A 19,520-nucleotide genomic window follows, 5' to 3' on the forward strand; every position below is an offset into this window, starting at 1 on the left:
TGAATATCAGTTTCCTCTTTCATAAAGTGAAATAATAAAATATACCTAAACAGTGCTCATCATTAAAAATTTTAAAGCCAATATAAAAATGTCTGACACATGCTCTGTTTTTAATAAATGTTAGTAAAATCAAAAATCAAAACCAAATGTTCTATATTGACAAGGGATAAAATGGTGCCTTTAACAACAGGATATATAGTTTATTCTCTCCAACATGTTACACCATGATGCCTTCACATTGCAAAATATCTTCTATCCCCTTCACAATTTTGCAAGCATTTCTAATTCTAGGGATTAATTATTTTTGTACAAGAAACAGTTATCTGAATTACTCCAACACCTTGGGCATTTTAGAAAATTATCTTTCCCCTGAATTGTTAAACCATGGGTAATCAAATCCCAGTCTCATAAATATTTGATTTAGCAAAAAACAATTGCTATCCCCTCCTGGTAACCAGAGTTTCTTCCAACTTATCTCTGGCCTCCTTCATTATCTTTTAGCATGGAGGGATTCCAGTTTCTTGTATTTCTGCTATCACACTAGAGCTGTGCTTTATGAGTTGACATCTACACATCTATCTCCTGACATCTGAAAGGATCTTTGCTTAGTAAACAATACAACTGGATTCATTAAAAGTTTCTGACTCTTGGCAACTCCATGGAAACTTCTTTTATCTTTCTGATGAGATTTCTTTCCTAGGCTCCTTTGTCTTGAGGATTTCAATCTGGTGAAGTTGTTTCTGTCTCTGAAAAAAATGGAATTAGAATAATCTACACACCCTAGATATATAGGAGTGACTATTAGTGAATCATGAGAAATGGAATGAAAATGTGGAAGAGAAAAGCCAATTCAGCAAACATAATGTAGTGTTTAAAAAATGAGTCCCAACTTGGGTTCTAAAATCAGACCCAGTTCAGTTTCAGACTCTGCCACTCACTAGTTGCATGACTTTCAATAGGTTGAGAAAGTACCTAGGCTGCAATGTTCACAATGGGCACATAATGGGCACAAACTCTGTCTTCAAATATGCAGCAGAGGAGGGAAAATGTGCTAGACTCCCTTCAGTAGTGCAAAGTACATGAAAGTCTGCCCTGGAAACATGGAGAACAAACTGGAAAAAAATAACAGGGTAAAACTGGAAGTTCCTCAATCATAGGCGGAGTGGATCCAAAGAAATCTGTTTTATTAATTTTTTACCCCTATACAAAAATGGCCTGAAAAATACTCCTTTCCCAGGCAGCTGCTGAACATGGCAGAGGGGCAGGTCCTGGTGCTCATGGCCGAGGTCATGTCCTGAGCCAGGGCCACCTAGAGGCCATCTTGGCCAAGCCGGTACTGCTGGGTTGGAAGGTGCTGATTGTGCCCTGTGAGGGCATCAACCTACCTGGCAATTTCTACAGAAACTAGTTGAAGTCCCTGGTCTTTCTCCACAAGTGGATGAACATCAACCCATCCCTTGGCCCTTACCACTTGTCAGCACCCAGCCGCATCTTTTGGCCGACCATGCAAGGCACGCTGTCCCACAAGACCAAGCGAGGCCACGCCACCTTAGACCGCTCAAGGTGTTTGATGGGATCCCGCTGCCCTATGACAAGAAAGAGTGAATGGTGGCTCCTGCTGCCCTCAAGGTTGTGTGTCTGAAGCCTACATGGAAGTTTGCCTACATAGGGCGCCTGGCTCATGAGGTTGGCTGCAAGTACCAGGGAGTCACAGCCGCTCTGGTGGAGAAAAAGAAAAAGAAGGCCAAAATCCATGGAAACAGGCCAAAAAGAACTGGAGAAGAAAATTGACAGATGCACAGAAGTCTTCAAGACTCATGGACTCCTAATCTGAGCCCAATAAAGTTGACTCAAAATAAGTATATATAAATAAAATGCCCCCCAAAACAAAAATCTCATTACTATATTAAAATTCAGCCTAAGGTTTCACAAATATGATGTGTGATACAGACATCAGAATTGATGTAAGTTCGTGAACAAAAACAACAGCCATGTCATAATACGTAGGATGTCTTAAGAACTTTCTCTGTACTAAGGACCATGTTATGTATTTTACATGCACATTTATACACATATCTCATTTTATTATGTTATGTGCATACATCCCTCACTTAACAACTCACAAAGAAGGTATTATACTACGATCCCCACTAAGATGATATCTTAGCCAGGCTTCCACCAGAAAGCAGAACCTGAGACAAGAGCTATGTGCAGGCAGCTTGAGGAGTGATGCCAGACAGCAGACATGTTGGATGGAGGAAAGAAGGAAACTCAACACAAGGAGATGCTATCCAATCATCTTCAATTGTAGTGCTCATCCCTGGCTCCCTTTCTGAAGAGACCATCCTTTCCTGTCCCACTGGTTGAGAAATGCTCCATGGGGCACCAACTCTCTCCTACATCCAGATTATATATGTGTGAGTGTTGAGCAGGCTCTTACATGAATGCTGGGACAGAGAGCAAGACACGCTTTAATGAGATGCTGTGGACAGTAAAGCTGATAGAAGCTTGAACAGAACTATTTACAATAGCTATTGCTGGAAAAGAGAAGAACCCTAGAGGATTTGAGGCAATGGGTGCATAAGAAGAGTCCCATAAAAGGTGAATAGTTAAGACTTATAGAGGTTGTCTTGCCCAAGGTGACACAATTGAAAACAAAAATCTGGTATTCTATTCTAGATCCCCTTCTATTTCTATTCTCAATATGGTAAAATAAAGAAGAAACAGAATAATAATTATTCAGATACAACATTCATGAATAAAAACCCATCCATGATGTATCTCCTGTTTGCTCTGCAGTCTCACCTGCCACCATTTTGCTCCCCACCCTTTATGCTTCAGTCATAGCACAATACTCGGATGTGCTCAAGAAGTTAAGTGGCTTTACCAAATTCACAAACTGCCAACCCCAGTCTGGGCCCAAGTTCTTTTCAATACTGCACAATTCTTCTTCTTCTTCTTTTTTGTAAAGAACTTTAAATGTTTTGTTCAATTACAGTTCACTTTCAGTATTATTTTGTACTACTTTCAAGAGCAGCCATAGTGGTTAGACAATCATATACTTTACAAAGTGTTCTCAATATTTCCAGTACCCACATGGCACCATACAGTTATTACAATATTATTGACCATATTCCCTATGCTGTACTTTACAGACCTGTGACTACTGTATAATTACCAATTTATACTTCTCACTCCCTTCACCTTTTTCACCCAGTCCCCCAACCCTTTCCCCTCTGGAAACCATCAGTCCATTCTCTGTGTCAGTGGGTCTGTTTCAATTTTGTTTGCTCATTTATTTTGTTCTTTAGATCCCACTTATAAGTGAATTCATATGGTATCTGTCTTTCTCTGACTGCCTTATTTCACTGTGCATAATACCCTCTAAGTCCATTCATGCTGTAACAAATGGTAAGAATTCATTCATTTTTATGGCTGAGTAATATTCCATTGTATAAATGTCCCATCACTCTTTTATCCACTCATCTGCTGATGGGCACTTACGTTGTTCCCATATCTTGGCTATTGTAAATAATGCTGCAATGAACATAGGGTGCATATTTTTTTCAATTTCATATTTTGGGTTTCTTTGGATATATACTCAGAAGTGGAATCACTAGGTCAAAAGGCAGTCCCATTTTTAATGTTTTGAGGACCCTCCATACTGGTTTTCATAGTGGTTGCACCAGTCAGTATTCCCACCAACAGTGCATGCTGTATTTTTGCTGATTCCATTAAAGCAAGCTAAGATTGCACCAGTCAACCCACAGGTCTACATACTTCATAACTAGCAGGAATCTGAAAATAAGCACTGCCCCAAGTTCCCAGTTATTAGTAGTAAAGGCACTGGCCGAGATTCCTGGAGCCCTGAGCTGTAGTCCTGCTGCCTCTACCTCACTGTGAAACTTTGGGCCTTTCCATACTCCCTTGCTCTGGGTTTCAGTTTCCTAATATAATAAATTATTGAGATGAAACAAATCCTTGCCAAGGTTCTTTCCACCACTAGTGATCTATGCATCTGAGTGCATGATAAAAATATATTTAAATTTTTCTATTTTTTCTTATTGTTTTTCTTTAGAAAGAGGAAAAAATGTTCTGTGTTAAACAGGGAGGCAGGATCAGATCAAACTTCTGGTGTGCCTTTCCATCTGGACTCTGAAAGTCAAGACTGCTAGGATAAGGCCTAAAGAGTCAAGTGACCAGATCATTTCAAACCTGAAGTTCATCTCATAAACTTCTTTCCTAATCTGGACATCTGACCAATGAAACCACATCCTCCAAATATTCCCATAATGTGTGTCCCAAGGCAAATGAATTGCCAGGGCAGAGAAAGACTAAAGAGGTCATTGTGTCTACACTTTCTCCTCATTTTACAAGTGAGTTACTTAAAGCCCAGCAAGGGCATATGACTCTCCCAAGGTCTCACCATGAGCCACTCACTGAGATTAGAGCCCCAGTGTTTGGACTAAAGCTGATGCAATCTTTCTACAGCATCACACCATCAACTTGAGGTGCAAGATTGTTGAAAAGAGCCCGGCCGGCATGACTCAGTGGTTGAGCATCAACCTATGAACCAGGAGGTCATGGTTCAATTCCCAATCAGGTCACATGCCCAGGTGTGGACTCGATCCCCAGTGTGGGGCATGCAGGTGGCAGCTGATCAAGGATTCTCTCTCATCATTTATGTTTCTATCTCTCTCTCTCCTTCTCCCTTCCTCTCTGAAATCTGGAAAAATATATTTATAAAAAAAGACTGTTGAAAAGAAAGAAAAGTACTGGACTGGGAGTCCAAGATCAGGTTTGAGTCCTGGTTAGTCTGCTTTCCAATTACCTGACCTTCATTAAGTGTTGAAAGTGAAGGTCACATAAGAAAGTTTTGTGTAAGTGCCTACATGCCTAGTAACCAAAACCAACACATAGTGGATGTTTAATAATAAATGCCTTTCAAATAGGACTGCCTCAAGTTTGTATAGTAAGATCTGGTTGAGGTAAGTGATATGGACATATTATATAAAATGTAGAGTTGTATAGAAATGGAAAGAATTGTATTTTTCTATAGTAAAGCAAATACTTTTTTTAGATAGGATTGCAATGGATGAGGGAAGTTATTGCTTTCCATTTCATGGACAAGTTACAGCAACATTTATGCTCTTGAACTACCAATGCATGCAATTCTGCATCCAAACAGAGTTGTGGACATAAGTATTCATCTTGACTTGAAAATAAAACCATTCTATCTGTACCAACAGAAAAGACACAGTGCATAGCAGATATAATGAAATAAATAGCTTAAGTGTCAGCTATCACTTGCTGAATATAGCCAACTGAGTCAGCCTATCTCTGGAAATAATTTAAGATGCCCTTGAAATAAGAAAACATTACTTAAAATACTCCTAAATATTTTATGGATACCAGAATAAAATACATTGATGCTACAGCAAAGTCTTATTCCCTTAATGCTTATGAAAAAAAAAATCTGTGAAAATGCCTGTTAACTTCTCATGGGGTATGGCAGTGGGAGAGAGAATTATCACTACAGATGCCAGAATTTCAAGCACTCTGATAGAAATTTGACTTTTACTTTCTCATTTAACTCTCTTTTGCCCTATTATTATTTCCATTTTAGAGAGATTGTCAAAATTCCCTGGACTCAAATCCAGGTCTATCTTTCTACTGCACACAATCAACCCACAAGAAAACACACAACCTCACATGTACCCCAGGCTGTACCTTTCTAATGGGTCCGATCTAAAAGCCAAAGCTAAGATCTAAACCCTCAAAACGTTCATTGGGATTTTGAAAGTCCATTTGTACAACTAAATTTTTGTTTTTGTGCTCTAAATAAAAAGTTAATAATACCTTGCTATGTAAAGAACTTTACAAAGTATTTTTTAATAAATAAGTTTCAAATCCAACTTTTCTGATTCCAAGACCAGCCCTCTTCCCACCAGAACCTGCCTTGAGGGAATCTAAACCAGAGTTCAGGTACTTGAAGGATGATAACAGAGTCCTCCAAACAGTGAAACCTGCTTATTTACTGAGTAAATTTCCAGGGAAGAAAACAATTCCAACAGTATCATCTCCAGAATGGGGCCATGATAGAAGCTGGTGCCTTGATGGGAAAATTAATAAGCTAGGGATATTCATCTATTGTTTTCTAATTTCCTGAATATACAATGTATATTAGCCACTTGATGAAACCAACCCAAGCCATAAACAGGAGCAAAAAAAAAATGGAACCATATTTAATGAGTTATGAAAAAAATTTTAATCCAGTAGAAACACTCTTGGGAATTAATATTAGCCTAGGATGGGGGGAGATCCCTGAATAAAAATCTATATGTGCAAAGACATTTATTGCAATGCCATTTAAACTGTAAAACATTGAAAATAACCTATAAATCCAAAAATAGGGGAATTGTTTAGTGAACTGTGGTACATCGACTAGATGGTATTTTATATAACTGTTAAATATAATATTTCTAAACACTAGATGGTTAAAGCTAAAAATGTAGCATAAATTAAATTTAAAAAGAAAAATATTGCTATACCATGCAAAAATAGCATGCATATAAGCAAAGAGCAGAAGAGAACATTAAAATGACAACTATTGATTTGCAAGGGTGACAGGATTATAGATGTCTTTGGTCTTCATTTTTTAATTTCCAGTACATTTATTATAATATAACTTATTTCAAGTAGAGCTTAACATTATTCAAAACTGACTTTATTTCAGCCAAGTAACAGAAAAAGACAAGACATTTACAATCTCTTTGGGGAATCAGTGATTTTTTTTTTTTTTAGCCACTGTGTGAAAGTTCTTGTAATTGATCTTTGCCATTTAATTCAATGTCACCCAAATTTACAGATCTTTGTTTCAAGGTAATGTAGATAAATGAGGCTCATGTTAGACTATTGACATTATCTTGGCACCTGTGCACATCAGCACTTTGGGTGTTTGATTAACACGTAATCCAGGCTTGGAAAGGCTAAGAACTTGGTGTAAGATGTTATCTCTCATTTTTTCTAATTTGCATAGCAGCATAAGAGAACACTGAATTTAGAATTGAGAGACTTACAATCTATTGAGCCCTGGTTCTATAACACACTAGTTATATAAATTAATGTGCCCCTGGGTGCCTCGTAGCTCATCTCTGACCCATGAGGGTGAAAATCCCAGCCCCACTCACTGCCAGGGCTATGATGAGACATAGATTCGCTGAAGAGCACACATGTGCTCCACAGAGCTCTGGGCAGGGACACCCAAGACAGGAAGAGCTTTTCAGGTATTTCACAAATAATAAAAACTGCCATTGACTCAACACTGTCCACATGCCAGGCACTGTGATCAGGGCTTCACATGCATCATTCAATTACTTTTAATGTATGTATTGTGCATCCACTATGGGATCAGGACTTTACATGCATCAATTACTTTTAATGTATGTATTGTGCATCCACTATGTAATAGATGCTGGTACATGCGAGGTACATGGAAGAAAGCAATTCCCTACCCTCACGGAGCTGAGATTCCTGTGGGGAAGACAGACAGTGAATGGCAAACATAATTTAAACCAGTGATGGCGAACCCAAGACACGCGTGTCAGAGGTGACACGTGAACTCATTTTTTTGGTTGATTTTTCTTTGTTAAAGGGCATTTAAATATATAAAATAAATATCAAAAATATAAATCTTTGTTTTACTATGGTTGCAAATATCAAAAAATTTCTATATGTGACACGGAACCAGAGTTAAGTTAGGGTTTTTCAAAATGCTGACACGCTGAGCTCAAAAGGTTCGCCATCACTGATTTAAACAGTAAATTACATGGTGTGTTAGAAGATGATTTGGAAAAAATAAAGGTAAAATTGAGTAAAGGAGGTCCTGAGTACAGGGACAGGGGGCAGAGGAGATTTTCAATGGGGTGGTCTGGGACATTTGAACAAAGACTTGAAGCAGGAGCGGTTGGGCATGCAAATAGCAGAGAGAAGAGCACCTCAGGCAGAAAGCACTGGAGGGCAAAGAAACCAAGGGTGGAGGTTCTTGAGATGTTTGTCAAAAATGAAGGGGCTTCTGTGTCTGGAGTAGAGTGCGGAGGAGAGAAAGCAATAAAAAATGAGGTCAGAGAGGTAACAGGGAGTCTGATCATACAGGACCTTTTAAAAGACCATTATAAGGACTTTGATTTTTATTCTGAGAAAAATCGGTTTGATCAGAGGAGTAACATGAACAATTTGCGTTTTAATTTATTGAGGATAGACTGTGGTGAGCAAGAGCATGACCAGAGGAACTGGTTAGGAAGCTATGACAGAAACAGTGAACTATCACTACAAACTCATGAACACTACAGAGGGCATAACCCAGGAGAACAGTAGAGAAGCTGGTGAGAAGTGGTTGGATTCTGTATTTCTTTTGAAAGTGAAGCAAACAATCTGCCGATGTATTGAATGTAGGGGATAAGAGCAAGAGAAAAGCCAAAGATAATTGCATGACTTCTGGCCTGAGAAATTGGAAGGATCAACCTGCCCCCTCCTGATCCAGGAAAGACTGACAATGATATTGTTGGGCTTGACAGTCTTCACCATAAACCTATGATATAGCCAATGTCTTCATTTTACAGATAAGAAAACTGTTGCTTTTATGGTTAAGTGACTTACCCAAAGTCACACAACTTTCCAGCTATAGAGCCAAGATGTAAGCCCTGGTCCCTCTGGCTCCAAAGTCTAAGCACTTAAACACTGGATGTTGCTGCTTTGCAAAGTGAAAGCCGGGAGCATCCAAGTTTCCCCATCAGTGGCCACATGACAAGAATCCCATAAATGTGTAAACATATGAAGCCCTAACCGGTTTGGCTCCGTGGGTAGAGCGTCAGCCTGTGGACTGAGGGGTCCCGGGTTCGATTCCAGTTGGGGGCATGTACCTTGGTTGCAGGCACATCCCCAGTAGGAGGTGTGCAGGAGGCAGCTGATCGATGTTCCTCTCTCATTGATGTTTCTAACTCTCTATCCCTCTCCCTGCTCTGTGAAAAATCAATAAAATATATTTTAAAAAAATAAAAAAAATAAACATATGAATATTTTATTGATGATAGTGGTAAATGTAGAGGGGTTTCTAATAATTGGCGTGATGTGAATCAAGTGTCCAAAGACACTTGACTGACTCCTGTCCTTTTTTTTTTAATTTCAGAAAGGAAGGGAGAGGTAAAGAGAGATAGAAACATCAATGATGAGATAGAATCATTGATTGGCTGCCTCCTTCACTCCCCCTACTGGGGATCGAGCTCACAACCCTAGGCACATGCCCTTGACCGAAATCAAACCTGGGACCCTTCAGTCTGTAGGCCAACACTCTATCCACTGAGCCAAACCAGCTAGGGCCTGTTTATCCTTTAGTCAGGAAGCCTTCATGGTGCCCATGATGTAGCACTCAGAATTATATGTGAATCCTGTTCAGCCTCAATTATAACAACTGATGGGTCTCAACATGCTGGTCCAACACCTGGAGTAGTTGTTACAAGGCTGATTCCCATTAGTACCATCTAAGATGCTTTTTTAATACAGATTCCAAGCCCCAGCTCCTCCCCTACAGAAATAGAATCTCCTGGGATGGATTCAGGAATCTTTAGTTCACAGTGGATTCTTCTGCAGTCATACAGGCATCAGTTGGTTAAATGGTACCTAAGAACTTCTGAGTGAAGCAAGGGAAGTGGAGAACAGGTGGTTGGGCCCTATTGGCTACTAGGTTAGATGTGCTAGATAAGGGTAAAAAGGGTCATCACTCAAAATATGGCCCCTGAGGAGTAGCAGTGGCGTCACCTGGGAGATGGTTAGAAATGCTGACTCTCAAGCCCCACTCTAGACCTCCTGAACCTGAACTCGTGTCTTACCAAGGTTACCGGCTGTTTAGTAGACACAGTGAAGCTTGAACATTGCTGTAACACACTTAACAACAAACTTTGAGTGGTCCCTACCCTGGGGCAGGTGGGTTCACTGGCTATTTATTAGACAGTCGACATTTATGTCCAGCTCAGTTGATACTAGACTGGATGCTTTATGTACTTTATCTTACTCCTCATGACAACCCTACAAAGTGGGAGTCATTATCCCCACTTCACAGGTGAGGAAAACCAAGGCTAACTGAATTGTAGTAACTCACCAAAGGCCATTCAGTTTCAAAGAGGCAGAGCTGGGATTGAAACCCAAGGCTGTCTATGTCTACAGCACATGCGCCACTGTACCACGTTGCTTACAATGAAGAGCAAATCAAAGACTCAGCCAAATTTAGAAAAACTCATATGGGCAATCAGGTGAAAAATGGAGTTTGCTGTCCAAGAATGTCTGTAGTGGGATTCAGAACATGTCATTGAATCAGGCTTGTTCACCCAAGCCTTAATCACGTTAGATAACTATGCCATTACATTTTCATAAGACAGCAGGCCCGGCCACTCTCTATTGCACACATAGTGTGGCATCTGGCGTCTGGCTGGCCCTTGGGATGGTGTAGGCTGTGTTCTACATTAAGTGGGAGGTACCCTGTGCTATTTGTAATGAGTAAACTATTCCCTTGGAGTAAACTGTTCACTCATGTATGGTAAACAGAACCAGAACAGCTGCTTCGGGGTGAGCCAAGCAGTGCCATGTACGTAACATCAGGTTCCCTAGAATTGTGCAGGTAGCAGTAACAATCACCGAAAACTCTGGTAGAGGTCTTTGGAGTCTGAAAAGACCACTGACATTTATTGTTTCATTTCACTCTTAGAGAAGTCCCAAAAGTTAGATATTTTACGGATAAGAAAATAGATTCAGAAAAATTGATGGCTTCTCCAAGACCACACAGCTAGCAAATGGCCAAGCATGTACTCAAACCTTTGTCTTCTGATTTTAAGTCTTCTGTTGTTAACCCAAGACAATGAGTTTAAAAACTAGTTTGAGTTGAGCCCCAGAGCTACAGGGAGTAGAGAGACTTTGCAAAATGGATATACTGGAAGTTGTCACCCACTGGGAGAAATTTATTACTGCTAAACCAGAATCTAAACATGAATTTTTGAGGAAAGACAAACCTTTTGTTTCCAATGGCCAGGGAACATCCATTGGCTCCACATTTCCTGAGGTCTTCGCGATGAGCTCGTACAACTGAACAGAGTGAGGGTTCCACTGATAGCAATGTTGGTTCACAAACCCCCTCACTAAACTCAGGAGGCTTATTGGAGTTATTTCCTTTGTTATGTGTAAAACTAAGTGCCCCCCTTCTCCACCCCCCACACACTCCTTTCTTGCCTGCCCTATAAATGTGTAAATCAGTTAAGAACATCCTTTTACTGGCTCAGTAGGTCAAACACACTTCACTGTACAATTCTGGGGAGTCAGGGGGGTCCTGGGCACTCTGCTACTCCTCTGCTTATAGGTCATTCTCATATCTTTTCATAGTTAACACCATGTGTCACTGGTGGTGTGGGTTACTGTACACCATGCACCAAGTGGAATCCAATGTGGTGAGGTCATTTATTCTAGTGTTAGGAGATTTGGGAAGAGGAGAAAGAATTTAACCAGACTACTGCAACTGAAAAACTACAGGGGGCAACAGCAGGTCACCAGCCAATTGGGATGGTCACTGACTGGGTAGTTATGAAAATTATACCTTCAAACATGGAAACTGTAGAGCAGCAGATCTGTAGTTAAAGGGCATCTAAAAAAAGATAAGAATGCTCAAAACACGAGCCTTTTTCACTAATTTGGGAGTCTTTTTGAGCTGTAAGGAGCAGCAGCAATGATAGATTATCCTGGAAACAGAGAGGCAGGGCAGCCTGCCCCCCTACAGGACTGTGATACAGCTAACAGGGCACTGGACTCCTTTGGAAACAGGGAAGGTGCATCCAGAGAGAAATGAGAATAGGCTCCTTTTATGGTTCTATCAGAGCCATAGCAAGATGTGAAATAGTTATCATGTGGCATATCTAACAGGAGCCGGAGGAAAACATCAGCAGAAACAAATGTGTTCATGCACAAAACTGGAATTAGACTGTCTCCAGGGTGGCTATCATAAGTCTCCCAGCCAGAGAAATCTTTAAAGGTTTGAATGGTTCATCTGCATGAAGAAGTGTGCCATTGGCCTTGTTAAATGAAGCTGAATAGCCTGCTATGGGGACTGTGATATGACTCCCAGTGCAGAACAAGTTCTCTGGGCTGACTAAGAATAATGGGGAAAGCACTGCTGCCTTGAACTGGGTACTTGGTGGAATTGTGTATGCATACCCCACTGAGGAGACTCCCCAGAAGCAGGGGCAATAATTAAAGGACACAATGCTGTACCACTCTGGGATGGCTTGCTCTCCTCGCCTGGGGATAACAAGACCCAATGGCATGGGGAGAAACCCAGGCAACATGGCTTTGACTCAGGAATGCTGGGTGATTTGATATGGGTAGAACCCTGAATTGGACAAATGGACCATGGCCTTGAACTTGCTCCTGCAGTCTGGAGTAAAGGGGTAAAGCGTCTGTTCCACCCTCAAAGGGCAACCTACCTCTATTAGTGATCCAGAGGGTGAAAAACTTTCCCCAAAGAGCTCCTCCTGAGTATCCCAGACACTGGATTGGAATGCAAACTCATCACTAGGTGGAATATATAACTCCTTATCAAACTCAGCTGTGGGCTGCTTTATGGACATCCCTCTCTTACACATTACCATAGAATCCACTGGAGTCAATAGAAAAAATTTCATAGGCCCCATGGTCAGGGGATAGAATAAGAAAAGACAGATCCTGGTGACTTGGAGGTTGACTTCCTTCCCCCTGTTGGTAACTTAACAAAGCACTGGGTTTCAGTAAGTGTGGGTTAGCTCAAAAAACCAACATGCTATGACCAGTTTCTGAACTTTTCTGAAGGCTTCATTTCCTAGCAAAGCTACATGCTCAACTGTTCCAGATTGCAGGAGACCAATGGGGTTTCCCAGGATTCAGGACTTTGAGTGCAAAAACATGAAGGCAGTCCTAGGCAAACCAGGATGGTTGGTCACTCTATCAACCAGGGACCTTCTCTTCTAACAGTAATACAGTTGGCTCCTAGTTCTATAGTCTCTAAACATAAAGGAGATTTTGGAGGTAGAGACAGGACCCCTCTCTCCTGAATTCTAACCATGGAACCCAACTGAGCACATCTCCCTGTGGGGTAAGGAGGTTACAGGGTATGTGCTCATCCACACCTCTTCTTGTAAATTTGTCCTTAATAGAATCTTTTTTATATCTGCCCACTATGACACTAGTATGTGCACATCCCTTTGCTCCTGCCAAAGGAGTGAGCTTCTGAGATTCTGCCTCTAACTAGTGCACAGGCAGCAAGCAAGGGACAGAGTCAACAGGCTAGAGGAGTCAAGAAAGAGGCAGGAAGTCGCAGATCTATACCAACTCAGAGAAAAGACACTATAAAAGTGCTATGAGGGCATGAATCTGAACGACTGAGCAAGACTACACAGCAGTGGCAGCTCACAGAACAACCGTGGTTTGTTTTTTTCCCTAATTGACTCTGAATATCTAAATGGCTTGGCCAGAGCGCTGCAAGTCTTCATGACTCTCAGCCCCCTACTGTCTCACTTTGGCCACTGCACTCATTCACGGCTCCTTGCAGACATAGAAGTGCATGGTGGGACACCCTAACCCAGTGGTCGGCAAACTCATTAGTCATCAGAGCCAAATATCAACAGTACAACGATTGAAATTTCTTTTGAAAGCCAAATTTTTTAAACTTAAACTATATAGGTATGTACATTGTTATTAACTTAATTAGGGTACTCCTAAGCTGGCCTTTGCTAAAAACGTCCTCAATCTGATTGAGGTACGTTCGCTGAGGTCGACCCCTTCCAACTCTCCCATCCACACTCGTCTATCTGAAACAAGTATACAAGACATATCCTGTGGCCCGCCTGCGCCGCGTTTCCCGTCGCCCAACCCACCAACACCCCCCACTTCTTCTAACGCCACTTCTTCAAAATAGACTCGCCCAGGTCAAAAACCTACTTCTGCGCATGGGCCATGAAGTTTCAATCACACTGTACGTGCACGCCCGCACATGGTATTTTGTGGAAGAGCCACACTCAAGAGGCCAAAGAGCCGCATGTGGCTCGCAAGCCGTGGTTTTCCGACCACTGCCCTAACCTGTAGTCCTGGGCACTTTCCAAGAACAAAAGAAATCTTTAACTTGGGGTACAGTTATCAGTGGGAAGTTTAACACAAAGTAGTTGCAAGAGCCCAGCAGGTGGAAAGGCTTAAGAAAGGTGGTAGACTCTGCCTGGCCGGGGTGGCTCAGGGTTGAACATCAACCTAGATATTTATTAAGCCAAATTTTTTAAACTTAAACTATATAGGTATGTACATTGTTATTAACCTACCTATATAGTTTAAGTACTATTGATATTTGGTGCCACCCCACGGTGGTTCTGTGAGCTGCCTCTGCTGTGTAGTCTTGCTCAGTCGTTCAGACTCGGCCAGGGTGGCTCAGGGTTGAGCATCGACCTATGAACCAGGTCACAGTTCAATTCCTGGTTGGGGCACATGCATGGGTTGAGGGCTCGATCACCATTGTGGGGCATGCAGGAGGCATCCAATCAATGATTCTTGCTCATCATTGAGGTCTCTCTCTCTCTCTCTCTCTCTCGCTCGCTCGCTCTCGCTCTCTCTCCCTCTCTGAAATCAATAAGAACATTTTTTTAAAAAGCTGCTAGAGAGTAGTTGCTTTCCAGATGTTATCTCTTCATGCCAGGATGACCAAAACCTGCTACAAACCTGTCTCCATGCTCACAGATGTTCTCCCCACAACCTGCCCTGCACATGGCCATCAGTGTCATCCCACACATCACTGCCAGCAGGTGGCAGTGCAAGCACACAATAGTGATTTATAACTTAATTAAATCCATTGATTTAAAACTTTAAAGACTCATCACTACTACTATTATTTCAGTCTTCCTTTACCTGTAGAAACCTCTGCTGAAATGAATTTTGGGAGGAAACCTAAACCACAAAAGAGATAAGGTAGAGCTGCACTGGTTGAAGTGCCAAGGGGACCTGGAATCTTCCTCGTTGCTCCTCCTCTTCTAGCAATGGCCTTGAGGGAGGAGGAGGAAACTTCATGAAAAATGCTTGGAAACCCGCTTACAGGATGAAAGCAGAATTCTAAGACCCTTCATAATGGTTCTAGGAAGCTTTGCCCTTCATAAACATCTTTGCTGCTAGCATTTTCTGCATAATTCATTGGCTATAAGCCAATTAGTAACCACCTTTAGTAGCTGACTTCTCTTTCTCATGTCACACGCCCATCACCTTCCATGTTCCATCCACCTTCTGCTAAACAGATTCCTTCTGAATCCTTGGCTCAAGGTCTGATTCTAGGCAACCCAAACCAAAACTCGAAAGCCATCAACCTAGAAATAGGAGTCATCGAGTGGGCCTGTGCCAACATGAATGCTCGGAGACGATGTGGCCAAATACACAGGTGTTGACCTCCTTCCCTATGAAAGACAGCACATTGGGAAGTATTTTGAAGTTATTACCCCTGATACGCACAGAGCCAAACTGTCTGTGGCGCAGTAGCACACTTCACATGTTTGCATACTTCACCTCAGAAGCTGTGATCCCTCTTCCTCCTGCCAGGTAAGAAGAGCAGAGCAGAGGAGACAGGCCACCTGTGCTGTCCCATAGGAATAGGGATTCTTTTCTCTCCCTCTTCTCCTGCATGGCTTCTACCCTTATATCAGTTCTCAACTTACCACAACACACAGCACCCAGGGAGCCTCCTCTTGTCCTTCCTTTCTCTCCCTCCTGCTGAGACAACGCCCTCCACCTCCTCAATCCTCCTGTAATCGTCCCTCCCTGTGCTTCCCATTAGGCTGTATGTTCAGTGGAGAGACGCTGTGTTTTATCTTTGTGTTACCCTCAAAATATGACTCGGGGTCTGGCACAGAACCAGTGCTCAAAAATTAATTTTTGCATGAGTAAGTGAGTGAATGAATGAATAAATGAATGAAACTTTCCAAATATCTGTCTTAATCCTCATTGTTTCTGATCTGGGGTCACATTCTCCTCCACTTTCTGGAGTGACTGACCTACACACAGAGGATATTTGTGTTACAAAGACTCCAGCGATCCCTTAAGAGGTCATTTTCACAGATAGGAAAACTCAGACCCAGTACACGACAAGGCCAGGATTCAGCAAACGTGGCTTCTAGCATGTGTAGATGAGTGACCTTGACCAAATCTCAAATTAATTATCTCATTCAACAAACCTCCTGAATCTGTCTCCCCACCTATAACTCTGAAATAATTGAATTTGCCTTACATACTTCAAAGAACCATTTTTTCTTCTTTCGATGTGTATTGAGCACTCACCAGGAGCCAGGCCCTCTACCAGGGGCTGAAAATACAACAGAGCACTCAGCACTCAGACATGCTCTCAGACATGGAGCTGGTACTGGTGATGATCCAGTGAGACAATGAATGCATCCTGTAAAGGCAGAAACTGATGTTCAGGAAGGTGTGTTACTTGCCCAAGTTCACACGGCTGGTTAACAGAATAACCAAATGTCCAATACGACTTTATTCTAAACAAAAGGCTACCTTCCCATTCCTACAGCTTCAGGTTCCCCTCTTCCACCTCCCTCCAGTATGAGGCTCCTATGTGCCTGCCTTTGCAGGATTTAGATGTCAGTGTAGCTTTATATTTCAGTTACAATCTAAGTTTACCAACATGCTGGGCGGTATGGCCAAAGTTAGCTAAACAGTAAAGGGATAAAATGTTAGGCACTCAACAAGTACTGGCCACATTGCATCAGATCGAAGCGTTTCAATAACTTGGTTTCAGGAGACTTGGAACATCCAAAGATCTGGATCTTCAAGCTCCAAGTGTGTATAAGCAGTTCAGTTCTGTTCCATCCAATAAGTTTTTACTGACTGTCTATGACGGCAGGACACTGCATTAAAATGAATGGCACAGGATGAACCAGAGGGACTGAAGAATATTTATTGGGACTAATTTTAAATAAAAGCAGCTGCTGCCATGCCTGGTGCTTAGATGCTGCCTGGTCAGTGCTTGTTGAGTGTGAGTGAAAGAATGAGTTCTCATATTCCAATTGTATTTGCCTTTTTTAAAGAACAGATGCTCTGAGTCACATAGATGTTTATTTGGATCCCAGCTGCCCACTGAGTACTGGCTGTAACCTGGAGCAAGTGTGTGGCTCCTCTGAGTCTTGGTTGCCTCGTGTAACATTGTGATAATACTGCATGCACTGCCCCCCGCCCTTTTAATAGTCTCTTGAACATTTACAGGAACCAAAGTTTTGAGATAGTAAGAGGGAGTTTGGAGCTGAATGCACCACTGACAGACTTTAAAGCTCTCTTTGCACCCCTTCTTCCCAGGCTTTTGAGATTAGTCCTTGGAGCACAGACTGGGACAGGGTCCTGTCTGCAAAGCTGACCTGCTCTGTGACTTTGGGCAAGTTCCTTCTCATCTTTGTAAGGTTTACTTTCTTCATCCATAAAATGGGGGCAATATTTACAGCTAACTCATGGGATTAGTGTGAGAACTAAATAAGATAACATGGGGAAAACTCCCCTCTCAGTGCCTGGCAAATACTAGCCCCCTTCCCTTATGCTGCCTCCTCCTTGCTGCTTAAAGCCCAGCACACCAGGGTCTCATGGTTCACAACTCATTTCTCCATCACGACTTTCCAGTCCACACTTAGTAAACGCTCCTGCCTGCCTCACAGCTAAAGCAAGAACAAAAAGATTTCCCTGCACCTGAAATCTACCACCTGTCATAACTGGGGGTGCAATCACCCAACAGCACAGGAGCCACATCTTGGACCACCTAATGGCCCAGGAAACAGATCCTGTCCCAGCTCCAGGTCATCAGAAGGAGAGGGGTCACCCAGGCCCTCTTTAACCCCAGAGAGAACCAACACAGCTGTGCCATAGCTGGCAGAGTTCGGAGTAAACTTAAAGGGAAATCGCATCTCCTGGGGTGATGAATCTGTGCCCAGGGCCCCGGAGGCACCTGTGGTTTAAGGTGGATGCTGCAGGAAGTTTGATTCCATTGGTGAGCTCACAGTGCCACCTGGTGGACATTCTGTGATACTATAGCTACTTTAATTCCAAGGTCAAAGCCATCAATCATGTTCTGGAGCCCAACAGTTCCATCAGTGACAACTTTTACAGGTTTGTACCATGACCATCTACAAAGGAAATAAAATCCATTACCCCCTTTTTTAACTAATCAAGAGCATGCTTAACTACAATTGGAGATTCCCCACTGGGGAACTGTAGTGTGGTTTGAGTTCAAAAGCTACTGACTTACAGGTGTCAAAGGAAATTTACTGCTTAGCTTTCCCATCGTCAAAACAGAGATACCTGTACTGATCTGTCAAGCTTGGGAGAGAAGTCAGTTGCTGTTTTTATACATCTAAGCTCTCATGTCAGAAAATACTTAGGAAATATTTGTTCTCTTCTTCCCCATCACTAGCATAAAATAATGTGGGTGCATCGTGCAGGTAGCTAGGAAGGTTAATGTCAAGATAGTCTATGGGTCCCAACTTTTATAAAGCTTTTTGAGTATTTAAATAACACTTTCCCATCACTGTCATTATAATCCTCTGTCCCCTGAGAGACCCAAGTTAAGAACCATTTATTAAGACCCTTTTATTTCCTCAACCTCACTATGACAGGACACAGAAATTTATATAAGAGAGGGTTTGTTTTTTCCAAGATTGAAACATGATGATTTCATGAAGAAAAAAGTAACAATAAAACAGATGCAAGCACAGCCCTGGCAACAGACCCCAGGCACTGGATGCCAGGTAAGCCTGTGCCAACAATGGACTGAAAAAGACTCAAGAGGGAGGAGGAGCTGATAACCAATGGAATTGTGGCACCAAAGTACAGTGTTAGGCTGGAAGGGAATTCATCTCTCCCAACCCTTCATTTACACAGGAGTAAACTAAGGCCCATGAGGCTGGAGCTTTGCAAAGATTACATGGAAATCAGTGACAGAGCTGGGGACAAAACCCAGATCTCCTAAGACCAGAGAACATGACCCTTGGATATACTAAAGAGGAGGCATTTCAAACCAGCGTAGGAAAGGATTAGCCAATAAATGGCATTGGGATAACTGGCTGTCCATCTTAGAACAGAAATATCCTAGAGTCTCACCTCACTCCCTATACCAAAATAAACTCCAGAGAGATTCTTAAATTTACCTGAGAGCCCTAACCGGTTTGGCTCAGTGGATAGAGCGTCGGCCTGCGGACTGAAGGGTCCCAGGTTCGATTCCAGTCAAGGGCATGTACCTTGGTTGCAAGCACATCCCTAGTAGGGGGTGTGCAGGAGGCAGCTGATCAATGTTTCTCTCTCATTGATGTTTCTAACTCTCTATCCCTCTCCCTTCCTCTCTGTAAGAAAATCAATAAACTATATATTAAAAAAAAATTTACCTGAGAAGTTAAAGAAATAAAATCATAGCAGTAAAAGAAAAGAATGGGTTA

At 42.1% G+C, this 19,520-nt stretch overlaps 1 pseudogene; it reads left to right on the plus strand.

Moving 5' to 3' along the window:
* The first annotated feature begins 1,250 nt into the window (after nucleotides 1–1,250).
* On the plus strand, nucleotides 1,251–1,834 carry LOC102248461 (annotated as a pseudogene).
* The last annotated feature ends 17,686 nt before the right edge of the window (nucleotides 1,835–19,520 follow it).

This window comes from Myotis brandtii, unplaced genomic scaffold, assembly GCF_000412655.1.
Source record: "Myotis brandtii unplaced genomic scaffold, ASM41265v1 scaffold1004, whole genome shotgun sequence".
Taxonomy (NCBI): Eukaryota; Metazoa; Chordata; class Mammalia; order Chiroptera; family Vespertilionidae; genus Myotis; species Myotis brandtii.